The sequence below is a fragment of the Ranitomeya variabilis genome, chromosome 3 (assembly GCF_051348905.1).
Source record: "Ranitomeya variabilis isolate aRanVar5 chromosome 3, aRanVar5.hap1, whole genome shotgun sequence".
NCBI classification, from domain to species: Eukaryota; Metazoa; Chordata; class Amphibia; order Anura; family Dendrobatidae; genus Ranitomeya; species Ranitomeya variabilis.
The window spans coordinates 67,525,507-67,548,149 of record NC_135234.1 but is presented as its reverse complement, the minus strand read 5'-3'; positions in this window follow the sequence as shown (position 1 = coordinate 67,548,149).

The following is a 22,643-nucleotide window of genomic DNA, read 5'->3' as shown; positions in this document are numbered from 1 at the left end:
AATCTGGGACTAACAGCATAACTAAATAGTGGTGTAATCACCTAGAAGAGGGAACACCTGAATGAAGCTCAATACCTCTCAGTATCAGATTGAATGGCTGAACTGTCAATAAAAATCCCAACAACCAAGCACACCCCTGCCCTAGATTGGACAACTTGAGATTTCACTCACTGCATCACACTGAGTTGAGGAATTATGACAGCACCCCCTCTTCTAGGACAGGCCAGAGGACTCCCACGCTTCCCCTGGAAACTTAGGATGAAACAATTGGCCTTTACAGAAAGAGCCAGAACACAGGATCTTTGCTCAAGTCTGTTTCATCTCCTATGAATTGGATATTGGAGGGAATTTTGAACCCTCTGAGAATCCATGATTCTCCGCATCTCCTACTCTAAACCTCTATCAACAGAAACTGGAGGAAGAGGGGATGAAACAGACAACACCAAAAGGACAGACTCTTTTAACAGGGACCTGTGGAATACATTAGAGACATAAAGAGACTGAGGAAGTTTTAATTTTAAGCCAACCAGATTGACTACTTACAGAATCTTTGTATGGGCCAAAAGATTTAGGGCCCAACATCGCTGATGGTACTTTCAGCTTAATATTTTTGAAAGACAATCAATCTTTATCCCTACTTTGAAGATGGGACCTGCCAAAAGTTTCCTATCGGTCTTCCGTTTTTGACGACATTAAGCCACCCCAATATTCTTTTAAAACTCCCTCCAGACATCCCCAAGTTTCTGTATATTTTAAAAATGTAGGTAACTATCAATTATGTCATTTATGAATACTGTATTTACAAAACTACAAAACTTCATATGTAAAACAGAACATTTTAGACGGAGCAGAAACAGAGATTATAGGTATAGACTGCATTTTCTAGAAGTCAGAATCAGAATCTGCAATATCAGTGTTTTCAGCAATTGGATAAACAGGAGTTAAATTGATGGACAAGTAATCACACTAAAATATTAGTATAAAGAATGATATACTTTAATCAAACATCTAAAATTTTGAATTTTGGATTGCTAGTTGAAAATGTGATTCTGAGATAAATTTGCACCGACTCTTATTATTTGAAGCAGTTTTTTGTGGCACATTTCTGAAACAAGGAAATCCCTGATAGAACACAGGTGTAAATTTTCATCTGGTCTCTATTTTTCAGTTTACTAAACATATGATAAATTATTGCCTTGCAGCATATTTATCTTTTATACTTTCACATTCAACCAACAACTGCCACAAATTATCAATTTAACCCCTTTACAACATCGGGCGTAATAGTACTGGCGCTGAGCCCATATCTATTCCGGAACATGTCAGCTGTTTTGAATGTGCCTCTAACAGCCAAGGGTGAAATCGTGATCCACTTGCAACTGCTAACTCTGACAGCGGCATTTAACGCGCATTTCCGGCAAGCGCCGGTAATCCCGCCCATTGGCGACCCAGTCACATGATTGTGGGTCACCAATGGGTTGGCATGACAATCAGAAGTCTAGATCAGACCTCTATGTTTGTCACTGCTGGACAAACATAGAGGTGGTCAGCGCTCATAGCAAACCAGCAATTCTGCAACACACAGGTGATCTGATCATCCTCTGAATGTAGCAGAGCCGATCGGGTTATGGCACCTTCTCATCTCCCATGGAGACTATTGAAGCAGCCAAAAGTAAAAAAAAAATGTTTTTAAAAATATATATATATAAAAAAATACATAAAAGTTCAAATCACCCACCCTTTCGCCCAATTCAAAATAAAACAATAAAAAAAATCATACCTACACATATTTGGTATCGTCGAGTCCAGAATCGCCTGATCTATCAATAAAAATTCAATTAAAATGCAATAACGTGTAATAAAAGATTGCATCTGCACCAAAATGATATCATTAAAAACATCACCTTGGCACGAAAAAAATAAGCCCTCACTCAACCCGAGATCATGAAAAATGGAGACGCTACGAGTATCAGAAAATGGCGCAATTTTTTTTTTTTTTTTACAAACTTTGGATTTTTTTTTCACTATGTAAATAAAAAAAAAAACTATACAGGTTTGGTGTCTATTAACTCATAATGACCTGGAGAATAATAATGGCAGTTTTAGCATTTCGTGAACATGGTAAAAAAAACAAACAAGTGTGGGATTGCACTTTTTTTGCAATTTCACAGCACTTGGAATTTTTTTCCCATTTTTTAGTCCATGACATGATAAAACCAATGGTCTCGTTCAAAGGTACAACTCATCCCACAAAACACAGACCCTCAAATGGCAATTGTGAACAAAAAATAAAAAAGTTATAGCTCTTGGAAGAAGGGGAGCAAAAAATGAAGTACTGCAGCCTTTTTTCGGTTATATATTTAACATACAGCTTTCAAGAAGAAATAATAATTAAAAAAAGCAAAAAAAAAAAGCTACAACTTAATACCCATAGAAATGTGCAATGGCTAGATTTAGCATTTAATATATATGGAAAATAAAATAAGAATTGATATTAAATTAATAATGTCAAACTTATTTGTCATCCTTATTATATCAAATGAAGAGGTGTGATAGTTTAATGGAATTTTATGTTTCATACAGTATATGTTTTTAGATTTTCCATTAATACTTTACCCAGACTGTAACTATTTCTTTCTAAGCCTAACTTAATAAAATCTGGAAAAAAATAACAATCCACAATAAAATATTTGTTACACCAAGAAACTATCTGCATATTTTAAAAAAAAATGTATTTAAATTAAAATTAAATGGATCCGGTAATGAAGACAACTGATAAATAATCACATTTTAACAAGTTATATGTTCTATACATATACTGCATGTATACTTAGTGTGATAAATGCATGTATGTTTGCTTGCTTTAGTAGATGTATTTTCTCTTTTGTAAATATTTTTAAAATACATAGGGTCATTTTTGAGAAAAAAATATTCTTGTGCATTTCTATATATTTCATAATACTATCATACTATAGCTTATTATATGTGATACTTTATCAAAAGCAAAAATACATTTAAGTTATTTTTATTTTATCTTATTTGTTAGCTTGTGTTTTTTCATTTTCTTATGTACTTTATTATGTATGCATTGTTCAGAAGGTTTTTTTTGCAATGTGTTGCTAATCCAATGATTATAATGTAATATAATGCAAAATCAGAAATGTATTAGTTAAATTAATAAAAAGGAAAATGCATTAAAAAATATATCGAAAAAAGTCAAAAGGTATTTTATGATGGAACAAACAATTACAATATAAGCTGATTTTATGTTCAGCTTTTGATATCAGGTTGCAAACTGCAAACTACGTGAAAAAAAAAATTCTCATTCAAGTGATCCTTTTATAGCTTCAGCGTCTTAACGTCCTTCCATTTGGCCTGTTATGTGTTATATTTTTCTGCGCTTGCAACCATCGCTTGTCCCAGTTCACCTCTTCCGTGACAACAGCATGGAATCTGGGCTGATGCTAATCTAGACAGACAGTCAAAGCTCATAAAAGAATTATCACTGCTAATCAAATCAGAGAGGAAACCTACCACACTGCATCGTTGGAGACATTTCACGTCGTGAATATTTCATGGGATGAGGGCTGCGAACAAAGACAGAACATTATCTACAGCTCCATGTTGCGTGCAAATATTTACTTAAACACTCTTGTGTGGTCAAACGGATGCGTAGAAACACTATTAAGCTTTGAGTGATCCTTATAAATAATGGTAATTACATTTGGCACCACTTTTACTGGGTCAAAATGGCTTAAAGTCAACCCCATTGAATTGTCAAAGCTCTCCTTCCCTGCATGATTAAGTGGGCAATGTGCCACAGGAAATTTGATGCATACTAGATGACAAATGTCTGTTTTGGCTGCTGAGAATTGAACTGAATCGTAGATCTGCAGAAACATCAAAACACAATCAAGGACTGACATCAAACCCATGAGCCAGGAGAATTCCTCAGGCAAGAGGGGCTGAACTCAAAAGCTCAGTAAACAGGTGCTCAGGCTCTTCACATGCCGTATCAGCAATTCATTTCCACTGACTTACGAAATGGATTGCATCTGCTTTTTCACAGTTAATTTTAACCACTCTCTTTTACAGTCACTCCATGACTTTTAACGGCTGTAAATAAAAGCGCGGTAATAGTAAAAGAGGGATTTGCACTCGCTCCAGGGAATTCCGCATAGCTTTCATGTCAAACAGCGATTTCTGCTTTTTCTGAATCTGTATATGTAAGCAATTTAGATGTGTCATATATTGTATCAATTAAAAATTGTATTAAAAAAAGATTACATCCTAATTTTCAAATCAGTGGCAATGTGGCAATAATGAATAATTATTTACTATGAGCTGGTTGATCACGACCTATGGAGTAGGTAGTAGCGTAACTCATTATTACACATAATATGTGCTTAACCCGTTACTTAGATATGACACACAGTGCTGCATAATATGATTGCAATGTATTAAAAGGGTATAAACTTTGTGAGGGGTGCTTCTTTAAATTGAGACTAATGTGGTTCTCATGCACAATCTGTTGCTGTGGATCATTTGATGGTGTTTTTATTCTAATTATCACATGTGTCCCTTAACCCATTACCTGCCAAATTAGCAACTTTCTTCTTTTTTTTTTTTTTTTTTTTAAATGACAGATTTTTAATGATTTGTGTCCTAATGAATCAGAAACATAATTTGCTAAATTTTTTCAAGTACGGATTTTTCAGAAAAGGGCGTCCCAATATTCAATTAAAAATGACAATGACATGATTTCCTATTTTGAAAACATTCATTTTACAAACACAACACAAAAAATTGGACCTAATTCTAAAAATTATAAAATCTTAGTTGCTAGAAGCTAAAGATTAGGCGTCCCAAAAAAAGGACATTGGTAGATAATGGGTTAATATATCTGCAGCTCAGCTCATTAATATGTGAATGCTCACATGTTTTGATTTCCATTAACATATATTGTGCGTGCAATGTGTGATTATTTGTTAATTAGCATGACTAGATGGCTAATTAAAAGGTACTAAAGAAACCTATGATACATGTGTTCTTAGTAACCGTATTAATTTTTTTGTCAAGCTGTTCTTTTCATGTCATTTAATCCAATGCAACTGTGCAAATTTGAAGTCCTCCACATTCCCTTGTTTTTTCACTAAATACCCTTTCTTCAAGAGCTTTACAGTAAGCAAAGGGACTTCATTTTTAATGGGGTTCTACAAGAATAGAAAATATAATTAGCTATTATATTTCCTAAATATCTTAAATTAGCAAAGATTGTTTACTTTTTCAATGAAATCAAACGCTATAGAATTAAAAATGCTGTTGGCTTGTTATACTCATAGAAACCTCCCCATGAATGGTAATAGGGTGGGTGCCTGTGAGCAGGTGCAGCAGGAAGAACTGTTGCAGTACCTGGAAACAGATTTAAAGTGTATGGCATTATCCAATTCACAGCAATTCCTTTGGATTTAGAAAAACAAATTGACAGGGTAGACAGCAGAGGGAGCAGCCACGTCTTATCTTAAAACTCCTGCTATCTCCAGTAATTTGATCAGATAGAGAAGTTGGACAGCAGTGTGAGCAGCCTCTTCTTACCACAAAACCTCTGATATCTCCCGTACTAGATCAGAAAAATAGGGTGGAAAACACTGTGAGCAGCACCTTCTTACCACAGCATCCCTGTTACCTTCAGAAGTAAATCAGAAAGATGGTGACAGCAGTGTGAGCAGCCTCTTCTTACCTCATCACCTCTGAGATTTTTTTGCACTTTGGCTATTGGATTTTTGCACCATCTACTACCACAAATTAAATGCATCATGTGAATGTGTTTTTAAGGCCAGACTGAGTTTAGCATATGTAAAATTGTCTTTTGTTTTTGTAAAAATCCATCCAAATGTTGCTTTTTCTTTTACTACATCCATTGAACCCCTTAACGACCAGTTTTGGTAATAGCACGTCATGGGTGGGCATCAGTTCCAGCATCATGGCATGCTATGTCCATCATGACTATAAACTGTAACTTTCAGGTGAGTGGCACAGTAAGAGGTGTGGGGACACATGCCAGCAGACAATGTCACTGCATGATCTTGCAGGAGGTGCTGAAATATCTAGACCTCCTGTCCAATCAAAGCAGGAACTCGGTGCTGCTGATGGCTGAGCTTCAGTTTTGACAACTAGGGATGGTGCCATCATCACCCCTGGCCTTTTAACCCCCTAAATGCTGCAATCGAGAGAGATTGCGACATTTAGGAGGCAGGAGGGTGCTCCCTCTCCCTTCAGATCAGAATTCCGGCTATGTCATCATTGGAGCATGACAATCCCCGGGTTTCCAGGCTACGGATAGCTTCTTAGACCATGCTCAGATCATGGTATAAGAAGCTTTTGAATAGGTATAATGCATTGCAATGCAAAAAAGTGTTTTTTAGTGTGCGACAGCAGCCAAACAGAAAAAACAATAAAAATATGGTATCGCTGTAATCACAAAGTCCCGAAGATTAAGGTAGTTTAATTCCTTATACTGCATGAGGAATAGCGCAAGAAATAAATAAAACAAATTCTTGACTTACTACTGATTTGTTCATTCTGCTTCCCAAAGATCACAGTAAGGCTCGTCTTACATTTATCCTGCATGCTACGCTGAGCACTAACATACTTGATTCAGATGGAATCCCTGGTGTTCCCTTCCTATAATGAGGCAGATGGGGACACTGTGGATGCAATCTGGCCTATGATCTGGTGGTGTTCGTCTTTTTAGGTGTGTATAAAAACCTCCGAAAAGTAGGATGCTGCTCAACACAGGCCAGACGGAGTCGAGAGTCACTCTGCTGCCTCATTATAGTGAATGGATTCCTTGGGGGTTTCATCTGAGTCACATCATTACGAGATTTAATTGGAAACCCCAATGTAAGTGATCAGTGTAGAGCACAGGATAAGCATGATACAAAATGTTATGTAAAATGTTCCCAACAAAAGCTTTAGCTGAATTCCAAAAAAGCAGATCCCCACTCAGGTCAGTCATCTGTCAATGGAAATGTAGGGGGCCTTCACTTTACTGGTAGAATAAAGGCTCTGGAAACATGCTATGGCTCCTCACCCCCCAAAAAGAAATTCAGAGAATTAAGAGCTCCCAAATCCAAATGCCCCTCTACCTTCTGAGCCCCGATCTGTGCGTCGCCTCTATGTAGCAGAGCCAATCAAGTTGTGGCAGTCATCTTCTAGCTTCCCATTAAGACTATTGAATCATGCCAAAATTTTAAAAAAATTTTTAAAACTATGAAAAAAATAAAAAAATATAAAAGTTCAAATCACCGCCCTTTTACCCCATTCAAAATAAACAATAAAAATAAAATCAAACATACGCATATTGGTTATCGCCGCGTTCAGAATTGCCTGATCTATATAAAAAAAGGATTAACCTGATCGCTAAACGGCATAGTGAGAAAAAATCAAAACCCCAGAATTACTTTTTTTGGTCGCTGCGACATTGCATTAAAATGCAATAACGGGCGATCAAAAGATCGTATCTGCACAAAAATGGTATCATTAAAAATGTCAGCTTGGCACGCAAACAATAAGCCCCACACAACCCAAGATCACGAAAAATTAAGATGCTATGGGTCTCGGAAAATGGCTAACTTTGGATTTTTTTTCACCACTTCGATAAAAAAGATCCTAGACATGTTTGGTGTCTATGAACTCATTATGACCTGGAGAATAATAAAGGCAGGTCAGTTTTAGCATTTAGCGAACCTAGCAAAACACACAAACAAAAAACAAGTGTGGGATTGCATTTTTTTCACATTTTCCATTACATGACATGGTAAAACTATTGATATTGTTGAAAAGTATAACTCGTCCTGCAAAAAATAAGCCCTCACGTGGCCATATTGACAGAAAAAAAAAAGTTATGGCTCTGGAAAGAAGGGGAGCGAAAAACGAAAACGGAAAACCGAAAAAAACTCCGGGGTGAAGGGGTTAATTTCTGTGAAGCAACTGAAGGATTAATTAACTTCTTGAATGTGGTTTTGAGAACTTTGAGGGATACAGTTTTTGGAAATTGTATCACTTTGTGTATTTTCTGTCATATAGGCCCACGAAAGTCACTTCAAATGTGATGTGGTCCCTAAAAAGCGGTTTTGTAAATTTTGCTGGAAAAATAAGAAATTGTTAATCAACTTTTAACCCTTTTAACTTCCTAACAAAAAAATACGTTAAAAGATCGTGCTGCTGTAGACATGTCATAAACGTTATTTGCTAACTATTTTTTGTGACATAGCTCTAGGGCTTAGTAATTAAACATTTGAAAATTGTGACATTTTCAACAAATTTCCAATATTTTCACAAATAAACGCATGTCATATTGAACAAATTTTATTATTATCATGAAGTACAATATGTCACAAAAAACATTCTCACAATCAGCTTGATCAGTTCAAGCATTATGCGGCAATAACTATTGCCTCATAAAATGACACTGGTCAGATTTTAAAAAACGAGATTCGGTCATTAACGTACAAAGTAGCTCAGTCCTTAAGGGGTTAATGCTATAGAATTTTCTTATCTGAAAAACAAAAGATACTAGAATGTGCTTTTTTTCCCAAATGGACACATGGATTTTTTTTGACAAGGACAAATTCCTTGTTCTGTCTATGTGTCATCGGTTTTGCTGCCCAGACTTAGTCCGTGTTCTGTGTTCGTGTGTACCCAGAATAAAGGTAAAGGAACAAAAAAAATAAAAGAACATATAAGCAATTGAGTAGTAGTACTTTGTTCAATGGCCTGTTGATGTAAAAGAAACCATAGTACATAACGCGCAATTATAACATGAAAATTGGAAAAAAGCATTCAGAAGTACCATGGACAACACAGATCATAAAGATCCTATTTCCACAAATTGCAGCAAAAGGATTAACAACATTATTAGAATCTTCCGTGCAGTCAGTCTTGTAAAAGTATTTTAGTGGTCACTTGAAGGTTGTGCTAAACACATTGAGGAGCCAATGGAGAATATGTGTGTGCTCAAAGATGTTTTCAGAGGTCATTCTAGGCAATGTGTGTAAATTGAGATAACCATTCTTGCTAACATCATTAGCGCAGTCATATTTTGTGTATACAGATAATGGAAATTAGTGACACCATGGACTTCATTTACTCTCATCACTCAGCCCAAGCGAAACATGTTTTTTTTCATAAATATAACGAGAAAGAAAAGAGCTGTTAGCAAAAATGAAAAGGTTCCTTTACATACAGAAATATAGTTCATGGTATTATAAATTTTACAGCTAAAACTAAACTACAATTCATAACATACGTTGCTTAAAAAGAAAATGACTAAAAACAATAAGTCACATTCTTCAGTACAACGTTACAATGTGATGTACTAAAATGTGCTTATTACTTTGCCAGAATACTTTAATCTATCCTTTACTTTATATTGTTTTTGCACTTGGTATGTTAATTGTTGTGGTGCAACTATGTTAAGATGATCTTCATTTCCCTTCATTTTCCTTCTGTCCTCTCCCTCCATAACCTCCTCTCCTCTTTTGATTTGTTTGGCTACCTTCCATTCACTTCATTGCTTTCCTGACCCATTATTCCCTATACTGGAAAAATCCCCTAATAAAAAGAATTTTGATAGAAAATGTGCTAGATTGATTAATATGGTTTATGTTGTTTGATAAATCTGTCATATTTTAAGACTATTATTTCACTTACTTAGTGTAAAAAAATTAACCCCCTCACCCGGAATCCTGTTTTCCCCTTCCTGACGAAGCCAAATTTTACACAATGCAGTAATTTCTCTGGAACATTTCAATGAATCCCAGCGATTCCGAGACTGTTTTTTCATGACACATTGTACTTTATGTTATTGATAGCTTTAGGTCAAAATTTTTTCTGTTTATTTGTGAAAATGTTGCAATTTTTAAACTTTAAATTTTCATATCCTTAAAACAGTTTTTAATGCTGTAAAAAATAATTTATAAATAGCATTTCTCTTATGTCTAATTTACATCAGCATAATTTTTGAAACAGCTCCAGAAAATTGTGTTCATAGCAACTGAAATATCCTATCTCAGTAATTGGTAAGTTTGTATGCACTGAATTCAGATTTTACCTCAGAATTGAGAATTTTGATAATGACTGACCAATATGAATGAACCGACCAATCAGACTATCACACTACACTGCGTGCAGAATTATTAGGCAAGTTGTATTTTAGAGGATTATTTTCATTATTGATCAACAACTATGTCCTCAATCAACCCAAAAGACTCATAAATATCAAAGCTTAATATTTTTGGAAGTTGGAGTGGGTTATTTTTAGATTTGGCGATCTTAGGAGGATATTTGTTTGTGCAGGTAACTATTACTGTGCAGAATTATTAGGCAACTTAATAAAAAACAAATATATTCCCATCTCACTTGTTTATTTTCACCATGTAAACCAATATAACAGCACAAAATTTAGAAATAAACATTTCTGACATGCAAAAACAAAATCCCCCAAAATTAGTGCCCAATATAGCCACCTTTCTTTATGATGACACTCTGCAGCCTTCCATCCATCTGTCAGTTGCTTGATCTGTTTACGATCAACATTGCGTGCAGCAGCCACCACAGCCTCCCTCCCTGTTCTGAGAGGTGGACTGTTTTCCCTTCCTGTAGATCTCACATTTTATGAGGGACCACAGGTTCTCTATGGGATTCAGATCAGGTGAACAAGGGGGCCATGTCATTATTTTTTCTTCTTTGAGACCTTTACTGGCTAGCCACGCTGTGGAGTAGTTGGAGGCATGTGAAAATCATGTTTTTCATGAATGATACCGACTTCTTCCTGTACCACTGCATGAAGAAGTTGTCTTCCAGAAACTGGCAGTAGGTCTGGGAGTTGAGCTTCACTGCATCCTCAACCCGAAAAGGTCCCACAAGTTCATCTTTGATGATACCAGCCCATACCAGTACCCCACCTCCATCTTGCTGGCATCTTAGTTGGAGTGGAGCTCTCTGCCCTTTACTGATCCAGCCTCTGGCCCATCAAGAGTCACTCTCATTTGATCAGTCCATAAAACCTTTGAAAAGTCAGTCTTAAGATATTTCTTGGCCCAGTCTTGATGTTTTTTCTTGTGTTTCTTGTTCAAAGGTGGTCGTTTTACAGCATTCCTTACCTTGGCCATGTCCCTGAGTATCGCACAACTTGTGCTTTTTGTTACTCCAGTAACGTTACAGCTCAGAAATATGGCAAAACTGGTGGCAAATGGCATCTTGGCAGCTTCATGCTTGATTTTCCTCAATTCATGGGCAGTTATATTGCACCTTTTCTGCCCAACACGCTTCTTGCGACCCTTTTGGCTATTTGCCATGAAATGCTTGATTGTTCGGTGATCACGCTTCAAAAGTTTGGCAATTTCAAGACTGCTGCATCCCTCTGCAAGACATCTCACAATTTTGAACTTTTCAGAGCCCGTCAAATTTCTCTTCTGACCCATTTTGCCAAAGGAAATGAAGTTGCCTAATAATTAAGCACACCTTATATAGGGTTTTGATGTCATTAGACAACACTCCTCTTCATTACAGAGATGCACATCACCTAATTTACTTAATTGGTAGTTGGCTCTCAAACCTGAACAGCTTGGAGTAGGACAAGATGTATAAAGAGTATCATGAGATCAAAATACAACTTGCCTAATACTTCTGCACACAGTGTAGTTCGGGATACACCGTAAAGTTGATGAATGGGTGCCAATTCCTGCTGATGAAGTTCAGCTATTGTAGAACTGATGAAGAAAAAAGGATTTTTCGGCACTTCCATCCATAAAATTAATATTTGTAGAAGAAAGTCATTTAAAAACAACAGAATCCAATTAAAACCTTACATGTTTTTGTTGTACACTACACCCTTAGTCATAAGCAATATAAATCTGGTATCGCTGTAATCTCTCCGAATAGAAAAATGAAATGATTGAATCACTTATATGACATGAGGAATGGGGTCAAAAATGAATAAAACCAATTAATCGTCTGCGGTTGATTTGTTCATTCTGTCTCTCAAAGATCGCAGTAAGGCTCAGCTCACATTTATCCTGCCCTCTACGCTGAAAGCTTACATCAAGATTTCAGTGCAAATTCCCTTCTAGGAATTTAGGACCTGAGGGATGACGTCACGGCTTCTGATTGGTCGCGTGGCGGTCACATGAGCGGCACGCGACCAATCAGAAGCCGTGACATCATGGAAGGTACTGAACGCGCTCATTTTAAGCAAAGAAGGCTGCCGGTTCACAGCGGTAAGGTCCAGGCTGCGTCGGAGAGGTGAGTATATCAATATTTTTTATTTTAATTCTTTATTTTACACATTCATATGGATCCCAGGGCCTGAAGGAGAGTTTCCTCTCCTTCAGACCCTGGAAACCATCAGGGATACCTTCCAATACTTGAGTCCCATTGACTTGTTTTGGTATCGGGTATCGGCATCGGCGAGATCCGATACTTTGCCGGTATCGGCCGATACTTTCCGATACCGATACTTTCAAGTATCGGACGGTATCGCTCAACACTAGTAATGAGTAATGAGGGAAAGATGGGGAATTTATAATTCAAGTATGTCAGAAAATAGCTTAGATTATCACACTAAGTAGATAGGAATTTGGAATGAAAATTACTTTGGATTTTGGACCACCCCTTCAAAGGTGTATTACTGAAACATTTGTGGCATAAGTAAAGTAAATGACATACAAGTTTAATAGGTGGCAGTTCCACGCATGAAAATAATGTACGCCTTCTTCTTCAATTGGGCCTCAGAAGAGAACTTGAATGCACGCTGCTCTCTTCCTTCTGTGCAAGTTTCAGAAAAGGTAATTCGTTTCACTTCACCTGTAAAACTACAATGGCATAAAACTGCGTTGATCGTCACATGCTGGCATTACTAATTCTCCATCTTATCTATTGATTACTGATATGCAACCCCAGAATCTAGATGTCCATATTCCTCTAATACTTATTGGGTCCCATCAATATGTACAGTTATCTTTACATGCTCTTGTTTTAACCCCTTCCCGACCTTTGACGCATACGCTGCGTCATGAAAGTCGGTGCCAATCCGACCTGTGACGCAGCGTATGCGTCATGGAGGGATCGCGCTCCTGCAGATCGGGTGAAAGGGTTAACTCCAATTTCACCCGATCTCCAGGAACAGGGGGAGTGGTGCTTCAGCCCAGGGGGGGGGGCTTCACCCCCTCGTGGCTACGATCGCTCTGATTGGCTGTTGAAAGAGTGAAACTGCCAATCAGAGCGATTTGTAATATTTCACCCAAAAAAACGGTGAAATATTACAATCCAGCCATGGCCGATGCTGCAATATCATCGGCCATGGCTGGAAAACCTAATCTGTCCCCCCCCCCCCACCGATCGCCCCCCCAGTGCTCCGTTACGTGGTCTGCCCCCCTAAGTCGTCCTGTCCGCTCCTCCGTCCTCCTGTCCGCTCCCCCCGTGCTCCGGTCCCCCCTCCCTGTGCTCCGGTCCCCCCCCGTGATCCGATCACCCCCCTTCATACTTACCGGGCCTCCCGGTGTCCGTCCGGCTTCTCCATGGGCGCTGCCATCTTCCAAAATGGCGGGCGCATGCACACTGCGCCCGCCGAATCTGCCGGCTGGCAGATTCGTTTCAGATGTATTTTGATCACTGCGATATAGCCTATCACAGTGATCAAAATAAAAAAAATAGTAAATGATCCCCCTTTATCACCCCCATAGGGACAATAATAAAAATAAATAAAATATATATATTTTTTTTTTCTACTAGGGTTAGGGTTAGAACTAGGGTTAGAATTAGGGTTAGAATTAGGGGTAGGGTTAGGGTTAGGGGTAGGGTTAGGGCATGTGCACACAGTGTGGATTTGGCTGCGAATCCGCAGCGGATTGCCGCGGATCCGCAGCGGATTGGCCGCGGATCCGCAGCGGATTGGCCGCGGATCCGCAGCGGATTGGCCGCTGCGAATTCGTAGCAGTTTTCCATCAGGTTTACAGCACCATGTACACCTATGGAAAACCAAATCCGCTGTACCCATGGTGCGGAAAATACCGTGCGGAAACGCTGTGTTGTATTTTCCGCAGCATGTCAATTTTGTGCGGATTCCGCAGCGTTTTTACACCTGTTCCTCAATAGGAATCCGCAGGTGAAATCCGCACAAAAAAACACTGGAAACCGCTGTAAATCCGTAGGTAAAACGCAGTGCCTTTTACCTGCGGATTTTTCAAAAATGGTGCGGAAAAATCTCACACGAATCCGCAAAGTGGGCACATAGCCTTAGGGTTAGGGTCGGAATTAGAGTTAGGGTACCGTCTCACAGTGGCACTTTGGTCGCTACGACGGTACGATCCGTGACGTTCCAGCGATATCCATACGATATCGCTGTGTCTGACACGCAGCAGCGATCAGGGACCCTGCTGAGAATCGTACGTCGTAGCAGATCGTTTGGAACTTTCTTTCGTCGCTGGATCTCCCGCTGTCATCGCTGGATTGTTGTGACAGCGATCCAGCGATGCGTTCGCTTGTAACCAGGGTAAACATCGGGTTACTAAGCGCAGGGCCGTGCTTAGTAAACCGATGTTTACCGTGGTTACCAGCGTAAAAGTAAAAAAAAACAAAACGTACATACTCACATTTCGGTGTCCTTCAGGTCCCTTGCCGTCTGCTTCCCGCTCTGACTGTCTGCCGGCCGGAAAGTGAGAGCACAGCACAGCAGTGACGTCACCGCTGCGCTCTGCTCTCACTGTACGGCGGCACTCAGTCAGAGCGGGAAGCAGACGGCAAGGGACCTGAAGGACACCGAAATGTGAGTATGTACGTTTTTTTTTTTTTTACTTTTACGCTGGTAACCACGGTAAACATCGGGTTACTAAGCGCGGCCCTGCGCTTAGTAACCCGATGTTTACCCTGGTTACCCGGGACCTTGGCATCGTTGGTCGCTGGAGAACGGTCTGTGTGACAGCTCCCCAGTGACCACACAACGACTTTCCAACAATCACGGCCAGGTCGTATCGCTGGTCGTGATCGTTGGTAAATCGTTATGTGAGACGGTACCCTTAGGGTTGGAATTAGGGCTAGGGTTGGAAATAGGGTTAAGATTAGGCTTGTGGTTAGGGTTAAGGATAGGGTTAGGGTTGTGTTGGGGTTACAGTTGTGGGTAGGGTTGGGATTAGGGTTAGGATTAGGGTTAGGGTTGGATTTAGGGTTACGGGTGTGTTGGGGTTAGGGTTGTGGTTAGGGGTGTGTTGGGGTTAGGGTTGTGATTAGGGTTATGGCTACAGTTGGGATTAGGGTTAGGGGTGTGTTGTGGTTAGTGTTGAAGTTAGAATTGAGGGGTTTCCACTGTTTAGGCACATCAGGGGTCTCCAAATGCAACATGGCGCCACCATTGATTCCAGCCAATCTTGCGTTCAAAAAGTCAAATGGTGCGCCCTCCCTTCCAAGCCCCGACGTGCGCCCAAACAGTGGTTTACCCCCACATATGGGATACCAGCGTACTCAGGACAAACTGGGCAACAACTATTGGGGTCCAATTTCTCCTGTTACCCTTGCAAAAATAAAAAATTACTTGCTAAAACATAATTTTTGAGGAAAGAACAATTATTTTTTATTTTCACGGCTCTACGTTATAAACTTATGTGAAGCACTTGGGGGTTAAAAGTGCTCACCACACATCTAGATAAGTTCTTTGGGGGGTCTAGTTTCCAAAATGGGGTCACTTATGGGGTGTTTCTACTGTTTAGGCACATCAGGGGCTCTGCAAATGCAACGTGACGCCCGCAGACCATTCCATCAAAGTCTGCATTTCAAATGTCACTACTTCCCTTCCGAGCCCTGACGTGCGCCCAAACAGTGGTTTACCCCCACATATGAGGTATCAGCGTACTCACAACAAACTGGGCAACAAATATTGGGGTCCAATTTCTCCTGTTACCCTTGTGAAAATAAACAATTGCTTGCTAAATCATCTTTTTTGAGGAAAGAAAAATGATTTTTTATTTTCACGGCTCTGCGTTGTAAACTTCTGTGAAGCACTTGGGGGTTGAACGTGCTCACCACACATCTAGATAAGTTCCTTGGAGGGTCTAGTTTTCAAAATGGGGTCACTTGTGGGGGGTTTCTACTGTTTAGGCACATCAGGGGCTCTGCAAACGTAACATGATTCCCGCAGACCATTCCATCAAAGTCTGCATTCCAAATCGTCACTACTTCCCTTCCGAGCCCCGGCATGTGCCCAAAAAGTGGTTTACCCCCACATATGGGGTATCAGCGTATTCAGGAGAAACTGGACAACAACTTTTAGGGTCAAATTTTTCCTGTTACCCTTGGGAAAATTAAAAAATTCTGGGCTAAAAAAATATTTTTGAGGAAAGAAAACATTTATTATTTTCACGGCTCTGCGTTATAAACTTCTGTGAAGCACTTGGGGGTTCAAAGTGCTCACCACACATCTAAATTAGTTCCTTGGGAGGTCTAGTTTCCAAAATGGGGTCACTTGTGCAGGAGCTCCAATGTTTAGGCACACAGGGGCTCTCCAAACGCGACATGGTGTCCACTAACGATTGGAGCTAATTTTCCATTCAAAAAGTCAAATGGCGCGCCTTCCCTTCCGAGCCTTGCCGTGCACCCAAACAGTGGTTTACCCCCACATATGAGGTATTGGCGTACTCAGGAGAAATTGCCCAACAAATTTTAGGATCCATTTTATCCTGTTGCCCATGTGAAAATGAAAAAATTGAGGCTAAAAAAAATTTTGTGTGAAAAAAAAAGTACTTTTTCATTTTTATGGATTAATTTGTGAAGCACCTGGGGGTTTAAAGTGCTCACTATGCTTCTAGATAAGTTCCTTGGGGGGTCTAGTTTCCAAAATGGGGTCACTTGTGGGGGAGCTCCAATGTTTAGGCACACGGGGGCTCTCCAAACGCGACATGGTGTCCGCTAAAGATTGGAGATAATTTTTCATTCAAAAAGTCAAATGGCGCTCCTTCCCTTCCGAGCCCTGCCGTGCGCCCAAACAGTGGTTTACCCCCACATATGAGGTATCAGCATACTCAGGACAATTTGGACAACAACATTCGTGGTCCAGTTTCTCCTTTTACCCTTGGGAAAATAAAAAAATTGTTGCCAAAAGATCATTTTTGTGACTAAAAAGTTAAATGTTAATTTTTCCCCTCCATGTTGCTTCTGCTGCTGTGAAACACCTGAAGGGTTAATAAACTTCTTGAATGTGGTTTTGAGCACCTTGAGGGGTGCAGTCTTTAGAATGGTGTCACTTTTGGGTATTTTCAGCCATATAGAACCCTCAAACTGACTTCAAATGTGAGGTGGTCCCTAAAAAAAATGGTTTTGTAAATTTTGTTGTAAAAATGAGAAATCACTGGTCAAATTTTAACCCTTATAACTTCCTAGCAAAAAAAAAAATGTGTTTCCAAAATTGTGCTGATGTAAAGTAGACATGTGGGAAACGTTATTTATTAACTATTTTGTGTCACATAACTCTCTGGTTTAACAGAATAAAAATTCAAAATGTGAAAATTGCAAAATTTTCAAATTTTTCGCCAAATTTCCGTTTTTTTCACAAATAAACTCAGAAATTATCGACCTAAATTTAGCACTAGCATGAAGCCCAATATGTCATGAAAAAACGATCTCAGAACCGCAAGGATCCGTTGAAGCGTTCCTGAGTTATTACCTCATAAAGGGACACTGGTCAGAATTGCAAAAAATGGCAAGGTCATTAAGGCCAAAATAGGCTTGGTCATGAAGGGGTTAAGAAGGAACATTATGATTTTATCCTCTGATTGTTATTCACTATAATTTTTTTTTTTTTTTAATCTCATTGAAAAGACTGGCTTTATACGGCTCTGGCAAAAATTAAGAGACCACCACATCAAAACCCTGTCAATGGCAGCCCAATCTCCAGGTCTGAACCCCATTGAAAACCTCTGGAAGGTAATCAAGAGGATGATGGATAGTCACAAGCCATCAAACAAAGAAGAACTGCTGACATTTTTGCACCAGAAGCAGTGTGAAAGACTGGTGGAAAGCATGCCAAGACGCATGAAAGCTATGATTAAAAATCATGGTTATTCCACAAAATATTGATTTCTGAACTCTTCCAGAGTTAAAACATAAGTATTGTTGTTTCTAAATTATTATGAACTTGTTTTCTTTGCATTATTTGAAGTCTGAAAGCACTGTTTTTCTGTTTTTTTTTGACCATTTTTCTTTGTCAGAAAAAAAACACTAAATTTATTGCTTGGAAATTCAGAGACATGTTGTCAGATGTTTATTGAATAAAAGAACAATTTACATTTTACTCAAAAATATACCTATAAAGAGAAAAATCAGACACACTGAACATTTTGCAGTGGTCTCTTAATGTTTGCCAGAGCTCTCTCTCTCTCTCTCTCTCTCTATATATATATATGTGATCACCAATTTTTGCATATTTCAGTTAAACCAAGTTAATAAATCCCTTTTATTGAAGTCTTCACTTTATGTCAATTTTTACTTGATGTACAGCCCAAGGATCCATTAGAGCCCACAACTAGAGGGCTGCGGACACTTCAACCTCGACAGAATAGAGTAAAGATGACACTGTCTCTACATTAACAGAACTAAATTCATCCAAAAGAAAAGTCATTTTTTTCCCCCTGCTGGGAAGTCAAGATCTCTGGAGAATCATTCTAGAATCAAGAACATGATATGAAAATCAATAAAAGGCATATTGTGCTAGGGATGTGTCCGGTAAGTGTCATCTTATATCTTCTCAGTGTATAGCTCAAGAAAGTTTAGGCTTTCATGCTGACAATAATTAAATAAGCCCTTTTTCATCAATGATCTTTTATTACATTGCTCAAAGAGAAAAAGAAAGTACCTTCTAGCTCACAAGAGAAATATAATATTTTGAAATACTCTGAATGATTTATGTTTTTATTCATGGTAACAAAAGAACATCAACTTCTAAGAGAACAATTTTTATCTTTAAGCTTAAAAGGGATTAAAAAGAAACTAATACATTTTGTAATGCAATGTATAATAATACGAAATGTGATGAATAAAGGTATTTATATATATATTTTCCCGGTATGTGACCTTTCAAGTGGCTTTTGATACATACAAAATTCACATATAAAAACTACATTAACACTCTTTGTTTTCTCTATTTGTTTTCATTTTTTTGTTTTTTTTTAAAGATTTGGAAAAAGTTAGGATAAAAAAAATACAACTTTTCCAACACTGGTTTTCAGGCGTCTGTTCTTCTTGTGAGAAATAAAAGTATATAATATTAATATAATAACAATTATAATAACTGTCATGTAACGGAAATTCTGAATGTTGTATCTCACATACAAGTTTGCAACGAGGCTCTACAGGCAAACCTTTTTTGCATTATATATTTTTTATCTTAAAGAAAATAATCTGTATACGGAAGTGGCATACTTTAACTTCTTACTTAATATTTTATAATATATTGTAGCTAACATTTTAAATATGTGCCACTTTTAAATGGCAAGTTAAAGGGGTTTTCCAATGATCAAACTTTCAACACCTTAATAAACTTCAATGAGCATGATTTCTTACTGCATGGGCCATAATTTCCACTTTCAGCTTTAATCTTGATTTCTCACCCCTGCAGATCCATTCTCTGCTTCCTGTGCACAGCCATAGATGTGTGGTCCACCAATGCCTAATGTCTGTCATGTGACCACTGTTCTAGTAGCAAAACCAAAGAAATGAGCTGGAGCATAAGTATGCAAAGTATAAGAGCAAGTTCACACTATGGCCATTTAACAGACTAAACAAGAAGTAAAAACAAAAAGAGCTTTAAATAATTATATAGTATTCGAACATATAAATAACATAATAGTGCGTATAAATAACATAGGGTACTTAAAAACATTGATTTAGAAGGGAAAAAAATAAAAACCACCCCACAATGAAAAGGTGTACCCCTATCTAGACATTCCTATCCTCTAGTATTAAAACCTCACCTTGTGTTAGATTACCTTAATGTAGTTGGGGGCAGAGCAGGACCAGAGTCCTACCAATCAAACACCTGGTCATGGGTAGCTATAAAGATGAAATGCCTAGCTCAAAAAAGAGCAGGCCACACCCTTTGTGTACAAAGTACAAAAAGTACAGCAAAACCAAACAAATGAGCCGGAGCATAAGATGGTATACATGCAATGAACAATTTAAGAGCATGTTCACTGACAAAACCTAAGATAGAATTAAAATATCCTCCTGTAAGTGAGTTACGGTAATAGAAATAGCACATATAAATTACATAGAGGACATAGTAAACACTGTTCTTGGTATTAAAAGAGCATAAAAGCCATCCCACTGTGACATTTGGAGTGATCCTAACCTCTACGATAAAAATCTCACCTTGTGTAAGATGATACAGTGTTATTTTTTAAAGAGCTGTACACTCAGACATAGTCGTTATTATAGCAATATACATTGAACATTTGCTACTTCTAGGTGTTTTGCATTATTTGTCAAGTGTTTGTTTGTCCCATATGTAATTCAAATTGACATAATTCATTTCAATAAGTTTTCTTTTGAAAATAAAAATATCTGATATCCTATCCATATTATCTGTACCACAAACACAAAATGAAGAAGAAACAGCGATAAAGAGAAGAGTAAGGTGGGGGGAAGGTTTTTAAATTTTTTACAAATTATTTTTTAATTCCCATCAAAGAATCATGGCACTTTTATTTTTCCATCATTATTTTTTTACTGGGCTGAATAGTATTTTTGAATTAAATTTAAATTACAATATAATTGATGAAAAAAAGGGGAATAAAATCCTTGCCAGGTTGAATGGAAGAGGAAGTATATTGATTTTTGTTGATTAGGTTTTCTATTTATCACATTCAGAGCACAATAATAATGACACTTTATGTAAAGTTTTTTGGCAGATAAGTACAATTACAATAGCAATTTTTTTGCAGTTTTCAAATGTTCTCATCAATCATGATGATGTTAAGCTGATCTCATCATCATTTTCTTATCATCTCTACAGAGCAATCAATGCCTAGGTCAAGGCATACGTCATGATTAGAGTTGAGCAAATTTTTCAAAATTCGGTTCCTATTACCATCGGTGGTGAATACTGTATTTGCAATATTTGCCAAACACAGCCAACTGTCATTGGAGTCAATGGGAATAGAAATGTCTGAATATGTTCGGAATAGATCGTCAAACATAAATTCGGCACAAATAGAGTACCAATATGGCACAAACGTGTCAAATTCAGATTTGGCAACCGATTCCGAACATATTCGCTCAACAGTAGTCATGATATCATGACGCCATGACCTATTGTGCCCTTGCACAGAAGTGAAGTGTCCCACGCTCATTAGAGCCTGAAGTCTCAACTTACCATGAAGAAACTTGGGCATTCATCATTCGGCAGCTGTCACGGGGGTACTGGGTAGAATAAGGCTGATTACCCGGGCCCCTGCGATATCCCTCAGGCTAGGGAAACCCCGTCTGTCCCTTTCCCAGAAGTTACACTAAAGGTGTGCATGTCTGGGCCGCCAGGCCTGACCCTGACTCCTGTTTCAGCCCTAAGCTGAAACCACCACCCGCCACCCAGTGAAGAGACCACAAACCAATCCCCACAGAAAGCACAGACAGGGAAAACTGAAAAAAGCACCACGCCGCAGACACACAGGAATACACTATAATGTGCACAGGGCAAAACAAATACAAATATAGGAAGGAGGAATATGACAATGGATAATTCACCACCAGATACGATATTCCTACAACAAGACCACCACTCCAGACCGGAATCACTAGGCACAAAGCACAAGCTATAATCGGCGACGCCCAAAGTCCAGCACGACTATTTAAAGGCCGTGGGTGTGACCCAGCCTCCAACCTGATTACCAGCTAGATTAACCCTGAGCAAGCTGGATAAAGTCTAGCCGACGCCACTGAGCGTGTAGTGGACGTATGTGGAATTACCGCTGTCTGTCGGACGCCCTAGTGTGAACAGCGTCCGACATGACAGCAGCAGTGTTTAGATGGGCCAAGGACCTGACAGGGAATGTTGCAGAATGGTGGTTCCAGGGAGGGGAGAGTAAAGCTGAGTATATGTATTTTTTATTTTCTACATTTTATGATTGCTATGCTCTGTGGTCTGAAGCATAACAGAGGACATTTAATTCATTGAGAATAACTTTGCTGCAAGTCAAATTTCTCAAAAAAATCTGTACAACCTGGTGGCATTTAATTTTGTGAAATCTATTCATCTCTAGTTAGAACAATTGCAAAAGTTTATAAAAAGCAAGTATTTTTTTCCTAAAACATGACCATTAATAAGTTATGGGCATAGCAACATTATTTAACAGTAGGTGCCTTATACTTAAAGGATAAAACTTTCTAGACTAAGATATCTTTTCAAAAGAATGTACTTCAGAAAGAGACAGAAAAAGAAAAGCTATACAAACAATAGAGCACCTTAGAAGATAATAATAAGAAGAAAACCAAGGACACCATAAGGTGATAACACGAGACCCCTTTAATAGGCTTCAACTAAAGATTCCAAACAGAAAAAAAGCAAATTCACATCACATAAAACAGAGAATAGAGTGAAAAGC